The sequence below is a fragment of the Lathyrus oleraceus genome, chromosome 2, assembly GCF_024323335.1.
Source record: "Lathyrus oleraceus cultivar Zhongwan6 chromosome 2, CAAS_Psat_ZW6_1.0, whole genome shotgun sequence".
Classification (NCBI taxonomy): Eukaryota; Viridiplantae; Streptophyta; class Magnoliopsida; order Fabales; family Fabaceae; genus Lathyrus; species Lathyrus oleraceus.
The window spans coordinates 456,654,354-456,662,220 of record NC_066580.1 but is presented as its reverse complement, the minus strand read 5'-3'; the positions used below and the strand labels follow the sequence as shown (position 1 = coordinate 456,662,220).

Genomic DNA, 7,867 nt, shown 5'->3' with positions numbered 1-7,867 from the left:
ATTCGAATAGGGATTTCCTTGTGCGTAGTTTACTTGATCGATTGGGACTCCTACTAATATTTGACATTCTTGTGCAGTGTGTCCAGGGTTTCCACATAACTCACAGTTTGGAGTTACAGCAGCCACGGTGGCTTCGGGTGGTATGGTCAAGTTGTCTAATTTTTTAACAAGGGCATCTACCTTGGCATGAACATGGTCAAGGCTACTGATTTCGTACATTCCACCTTTTGTTTGGAAATTTTCTACTGGAGTTCTTTCACCTCCCCATTGGTAATGGTTTGGGGCCATGTTTTCAATGAGTTGATAGGCTTCGTTGTATGGCTTGTCCATAAGTGCACCGCCCGCGGCAGCCTCTACTGTCAGTCTTGTGTTATACAGAAGCCCATTGTAAAATGTGTGAATGATCACCCAGTCTTCGAGATCGTGATGTGGACATATCCTCATCATGTCCTTATATCTCTCCCACGTTTCCTAGAGAGATTCTACATCTTTTTGTCGAAATCCGCTGATTTGAGCTCTCAGCATAGCAGTTTTGCTTGGCGGAAAATATCGGGATAAGAAAACGTTCTTCAATTCTTCTCATGTTGTAACTGAGTTGGAGGGCAAGGATTGCAACCAAGCCCAAGCTCTGTCTCTTAGTGAGAAAGGAAAGAGGCGCAGTCTTATCGCATCTTGAGATACACCATTCGCCTTTACAGTGTCTGCGTACTACACAAACTTGGTCAGGTGTTCATTAGGATCGTCCGTAGGATTTCCGGAAAATTGATGTTGTTGGACGGCTGATAATAATGAGGGTTTTAGCTCGAAATCGTTTTGATTGATAGCGGGGGCAGCAATGTTATTGTGAGGTTCTTGTTGGGACGGGGTAGCGTAGAATTTAAGAGGACAATTCAGTGGTCCTTCTTCAACCATGGTTGGTTTTTCTTCTAGTTTAGTAGGAGAGAAGATATCGAGAATATCGTACTTTTGTTGATATTCTTGTATTCGGCGTCTTACGTATAAGAAACACTCTAATTCTTGGATTGGTGGTGCTAAGTTATCGCCTTGTGAGCGAGTACTTGGCATACAATCGGGGAAATAAGGGAGAGTAAATTAGTTTTTATTTTTACCTTAGTCTATACCGTGCAACGAAAGAATCGCACTATTCGACTAAAACAGGTCCCCAGCAACGGCACCAAAAACTTGATGCTGGTCTGGCTATATATAAAATATAGTCTATCGGGTACTTGACTACAAGTGTACAGTCCAGTCGTTTTTGTAACACCCCGATTAAAATAAGAGAATTATTTAATTGAGTTAATATTATTTTATTAATTTAATTAAATAAAGTTGAATTATTGGATTATTTTTATTATTACTATAGATGTTATTTATTTTAATAATAATTAAATAAATAAATGGAATATGAAGAGTGGAAGGGTAAAAGTGGAAATTGGATAAAAGAGGCCAAAGGGAGGACTCAGGTTGTTTTCACGTGTTTTGCCTCAGAGTCAGAGAAAGGGGGGAGAAACGCTGAAGAGAAAGAGAAGGAAGAGGAAAAGGCCAAAGATTGCTCAGAGCTTCCTTCAATCCAAAGAGGTAAGGGGTCTGAACCTTATTAAACAATAATATGCTGAAAATGGTGAAATATTGGATGAACGAAATTGGGTTTTTAATCGAAGGAATTCGTAGAAATTATATGCAATGATGTTAGGATTTGTGAAATCGAATAGGGAACTATTTGTATTAGATGATATGAGTGATTTTGTGTGAAATTTGGACTGTGGAAGGATGAATTTGGATAGATCTCGTAGCAGAAAAAGCCATTGCAGATCTGGAAATCTGGTTCCTGGTCATACGCGTATGGCACTAGGCAATACGCGTATGAGATTGCTGGTACGCGTATGGCACTAGGCAATACGCGTATGGATGAAGAAGATGATGTTTTGAACGTGTTTTGGTCTCTGTTGGTACACGTATGGGAATGTGATACGCGTAGCATACGCGTATGGATATGGGCAATACGCGTATGGATTTGGTCAGGCGTGGGTAATACGCGTATGGGCATAGGCAATACGCGTATGGGCAGACTTGTGGTCTTTCCTGGGCTGTTGTTGTGCAGTTTTGGTTGGTTAGGCTGAGCGAGGTAACTTAGCTGATGCATGGTATACGAGGGATCATTTCCCGTTGCTTTGAGTGGTATAGATATTAGTAGAGTGTGATAATACTGTGTTTGATTATGTGGCATGATGTGATATGCTTTTGTGATAGAATGTGTTAATGATGATGATAACATGAATATATGATGTTGTTGTTGCTATGTTGATTATGATGCATGCTTGGTGTGCATGCATTCATGAAAGGCCGATGCCTAGTGATGAACGGACTGAGTTCCAATGATGTTGTTGACTCTGGGCTTGTTGAGAGGCTTGGTTCCTTGCGGGGAACTCGGATTCTATGGTGATGAATCTGGGAGTGGTGATCCTGTAGTTGGTCACAAAATGGGTATACCGAGTCGTGTTGAGTCATGCATGGGTGTGTGCATTGCATTTGATATGTTGTTTTGTTGATGTTCATGAATATGTTGATTATGATGATTATGATGAGCTGTGTTGGCATATGAGAAATATATTTATGTTTATATTTCTGTCGTTATATTATTATTTAATAATGTAATTCTCACCCCTTCTGCATGTGTTTATGTTCATCTATGATGAGCAATGTGCAGATAAAGAGGAGTAGCTATTGTTGAGGTTTGAAGAATAAGTGTAGAGTTATTCTACAGAGTCGAGTCAAATGCTCTGGTCATGTGACACCGGGGTTATGGGATTCGATAGATAATTGATTATTATTTACGTTGTTTATGATGACTAACATGCTGAGATGTTTTGTCGAGATAATGTTGAACCATTATTATGAATTGTTATATGATGAATGATAATATTAATGTTGTTGTCCGCTGCGAAGTTTTAATAAAATAAATAATATGTTTTATGTTGTGATGCGATAATTGTTATGTTGTAAGAAATGTAAACTCTTCTACATGTTGTACTCTGATAATCTATTTAAATATGTCGTTTGGGTAGAAGGGTGTTACATTAGTGGTATCAGAGCATGGTCAGTCCAGTCGAGTCATAATGTGATGTTTTCCCTGTTGGTCGATTAGTGTAAATGACACTGTCGATATTTAACGGTTGTAGTTGTGTCGTGCAGAGTATGGCTGGAGAAAATGACCGTGCGATTGCTGAGGCTTTGGCTGCTATGGCGCAGGCTATGCAGGCGCAGCAGAATCCGCCGGTCGACGAGTTTAGGAATTTGGGAAGGTTTCTGAAGAATAACCCTCCTACATTCAAGGGGCGCTATGATCCAGATGGTGCTCAGATTTGGCTGAAGGAAATTGAGAAGATTTTCCGGGTGATGACGTGTACGGAAGCACAGAAGGTGCAGTTTGGTACGCATATGTTATCTGAAGAGGCTGAAAACTGGTGGGATAACACTCGACAGAGGATTGAAGTACCAGGTGCTGAGATGACTTGGGAAAGGTTCAAGACGGCCTTTCTGGAGAAATATTTTCCTGCTGATGTGCGATGTAAGAAGGAGATGGAATTTCTGGGACTGAAGCAGGGTAACATGTCTGTTGCTGATTACGCTTCGAAGTTTGAGGAGCTGGTGCAGTATTGTCCTCATTATAATAATGCTGATGCTGAGGAATCCAAGTGTGTCAAGTTTGAGAACGGGTTGCGTCCCGAGATCAAACAGGGCATTGGTTACCAGGAGATTCGTAGGTTTCCTACACTGGTTAACAAGTGCAGGATATTTGATGAAGATAGCAAGGCTAGGACTGCTCACTACAAGAGTCTTAGTGAGAAGAAGAATAAGGATCGTGGTAGTCCTTATGCATCTCCGAATGGTAAAGGTAGGCAGAAAGTGGTAGATGTGAAGAAGCCAAGTGGGGGAGGATCTCCCATAGCTGGTAAATGTTTCAAGTGTGGCGAGCCAGGCCACCGTGCTGATAGCTGTGCCAAGAAAGTGCTGAGATGTTTCCGATGCGGTCAGGCTGGTCATAGAGTTACGGAATGTAAGGATGCTGGTCCGACATGTTTTAATTGTGGCGAGAAAGGCCATATCAGTTCGCAGTGCTCGAAACCGAAGAAGGCGGCTACTGCAGCTCATACTACTGGTAGGGTGTTTGCTCTGAGTGGGGCTGAAGCTCCTAAAGAAGATAATCTGATTAAAGGTACTTGCTTGATTAATAATGTTGAATTGCTTGCTATTGTTGACACTGGTGCTACTCATTCGTTTATTTCGTATGAGTGTGCGACCAGGATTGGTGTGATTATGTCGTCCCTAGGCGGAAGTATGGTGATAGATACTCCTGCTAATGGTTCTGTGAAGACTTCTGTTGTCTGTCGAGGTTGTCATTTGACGATCTTTGAGAGAGAGTTCGTGGTTGATTTGGTGTGCTTACCCTTGCACCAAATTGATATTATTCTGGGAATGAATTGGCTAGAATTCTATGGCGTGTTTATCAACTGCTATAGGAAGACGGTGCGATTTTCTGAAGTTGGAGAGAATGATGAGGCAAGATTTCTATCTGCTAAGCAGGTGGGGGATTTTGTGAAAGATGAAGCTCAGATATTCGCTTTATTTGCGTCTCTGCAAGCGGATAAGAAAGTGGTGAGTGTAGATTTGCCTGTTGTCTGTGAATTTCAGGATGTGTTTCCGGAGGATGTAAGTGAATTACCTCCAGAACGGGAAGTCGAATTTGCCATTGACTTAGTACCAGGTACGAGTCCAGTGTCGATGTCTCCTTATAGAATGTCGGCAACTGAATTAGTTGAATTGAAGAAACAACTTGAAGAATTGCTTGAGAAGAAGTTTGTGCGTCCAAGTGTTTCTCCTTGGGGTGCACCAGTATTGTTAGTGAAGAAGAAAGAAGGTACGATGAGGTTGTGTGTCGATTACCGGCAGTTGAATAAGGTGACTATCAAGAATCGGTATCCATTGCCGAGGATTGATGATTTGATGGACCAGTTGGTTGGAGCTCATATTTTCAGTAAGATTGATTTGCGGTCGGGTTATCATCAGATCCGAGTGAAGGCAGATGATATTGCGAAGACTGCTTTCCGTACGAGGTATGGTCATTATGAATACACTGTGATGCCGTTCGGTGTGTCTAATGCTCCAGGTGTGTTTATGGAATATATGAATCGTATATTTCATCCGTACCTTGATGATTTTGTTGTGGTGTTCATAGATGATATACTGATATATTCTAAGACGGAAGAAGAGCATGCAGGACATCTGAGAATTGTTTTGCAGGTGTTAAGAGAAAAGAAATTATATGCGAAGTTATCTAAATGTGAGTTCTGGTTGAAGGAAGTGAGTTTCCTTGGCCATGTGATTTCGAGTGGTGGGATTTCTGTTGATCCGGCTAAAGTTGATGCTGTATTACAGTGGGAGACTCCGAAGTCTGCTACTGAGATACGCAGCTTTCTGGGGTTAGCTGGTTATTATCGCAGATTTATTGAGGGCTTCTCTAAGTTGGCATTGCCGTTGACGCAGTTGACTAAGAAGGGTCAAGTGTATGTGTGGGATGCAGCTTGTGAAGCGAGTTTTGTGGAGTTGAAGAGGCGGTTGACCAGTGCTCCAGTGTTGATCTTGCCTACTCCTGGTGAGTCCTTCGTTGTCTATTGTGATGCTTCTTTGATGGGTCTTGGTGGTGTTTTGATGCAGAATGGTAAAGTTGTAGCTTATGCTTCTAGACAGTTGAAAGTTCATGAGAGGAATTATCCTACGCATGATCAAGAACTTGCAGCTGTTGTATTTGTGTTGAAAATGTGGAGGCATTATCTGTATGGTTCCAGATTCGAAGTGTTCAGTGATCACAAGAGTCTGAAGTATCTGTTTGATCAGAAAGAGTTAAATATGAGGCAGAGAAGGTGGTTAGAATTACTGAAGGATTTTGACTTTGAATTGAGTTATCATCCCGGTAAGGCTAATGTAGTTGCAGATGCGCTGAGTAGAAAGTCTCTACATATGTCTATGATGATGGTTCGGGAGCTTGAGTTAATTGAACAGTTCCGTGATATGAGTTTGGGTTGTGAAGTTTCCGCTGATAGTGTAAAGTTGGGTATGCTGAAGTTGACTAGTGGAATTCTGGAAGATATTCGGAATGGTCAGCAAGTTGATGTCGCTCTAGTTGATCATATTACTATGGTTAACCAGGGTAATGGTGGTAATTTTGAGATTGATGAGAATGGCATCCTGCGATTTAAAGGTAGAGTTTGTGTTCCTGAGGTGTCTGAATTGAAAAAGAGTATTCTTGAAGAGGGCCATAGGAGTGGATTGAGCATCCATCCAGGTGCAACTAAAATGTATCAAGATTTGAAGAAGTTGTTTTGGTGGGCTGGTATGAAAAGAGATGTTGCTAAGTTTGTGTATGTCTGTTTGACTTGTCAGAAGTCAAAGATTGAACATCAGAAACCGGCAGGTATGATGCAACCTTTGAAGATTCCTGAATGGAAGTGGGATAGCATTTCCATGGATTTTGTGACGGGATTGCCGAGGACGACGAAAGGTAATGATTCTATTTGGGTGATTGTGGATCGATTGACTAAGTCGGCGCATTTCTTGCCGATGAGGATTAATCACTCTTTAGAGAAGTTGGCAGAGTTGTATATTGGGGAGATAGTGAGGCTGCATGGTATTCCATCCAGTATTGTATCTGATAGAGATCCCAGATTTACTTCTAGATTTTGGGAAAGTTTGCAGAAAGCGTTGGGAACTAAGTTGAGGTTGAGTTCAGCTTATCATCCTCAGACTGATGGTCAGACCGAAAGAACTATCCAATCCTTGGAGGATTTGTTGAGAGCTTGTGTGTTGGAGCAGAGTGGTTCTTGGGATAGTTATTTGCTGTTGGTGGAGTTTACTTATAATAATAGTTTTCATGCTAGTATCGGTATGGCTCCATATGAAGCATTGTATGGTAGGAGGTGTAGAACTCCATTGTGTTGGTATGAATCAGGTGAGGGTGTTGTACTCGGACCTGAGATTGTGCAGCAGACGACTGAAAGGGTTAAGATGATTCAGGAGAAAATGAAGTTTTCTCAGAGTCGTCAGAAGAGTTATCATGATAACAGGAGAAAGGCACTTGAGTTCCAAGAGGGAGATCATGTGTTCTTGAGAGTTACTCCGACGACAGGTGTGGGTAGAGCTTTAAAGTCTAAAAAGCTTACTCCGAGGTTTGTGGGTCCGTATCAGATTTTGAAGAGGGTTGGGGAAGTGGCGTATCGGATAGCTTTACCGCCGTCGCTTTCTAATCTGCATGAGGTGTTTCATGTATCTCAGTTGAGAAAATATATTGCGGATCCTTCGCATGTTGTTCAGTAGGATGATATCCAGGTGAGGGATAATTTGACCGTTGAGGTGTTGCCAATTCGGATAGATGACCGAGAAGAGAAGACCCTGAGAGGTAAGAAGATTGCTCTAGTGAAAGTTGTTTGGGGAGGTCCAGCTGGTGAGAGCTTGACTTGGGAGCGTGAAGATCAGATGAAGGAGTCGTATCCGGCTCTATTTGCTTGAGGTATGTTTTCGAGGACGAAAACTCTTTTAGTGGGGGAGAGTTGTAACACCCCGATTAAAATAAGAGAATTATTTAATTGAGTTAATATTATTTTATTAATTTAATTAAATAAAGTTGAATTATTGGATTATTTTTATTATTACTATAGATGTTATTTATTTTAATAATAATTAAATAAATAAATGGAATATGAAGAGTGGAAGGGTAAAAGTGGAAATTGGATAAAAGAGGCCAAAGGGAGGACTCAGGTTGTTTTCACGTGTTTTGCCTCAGAGTCAGAGAAAGGGGGGAGAAACGCTGAAG

The 7,867-nt window shown here is 41.4% G+C and overlaps 1 non-coding gene across 1 annotated transcript; it reads left to right on the top strand.

The window, feature by feature from the left end:
• Positions 1–418: 418 nt before the first annotated feature.
• Positions 419–525, top strand: LOC127124422 (small nucleolar RNA R71). Its single transcript, XR_007803915.1, has one exon. It is a non-coding gene; the product is annotated as a small nucleolar RNA R71 (small nucleolar RNA).
• Positions 526–7,867: the final 7,342 nt, after the last annotated feature.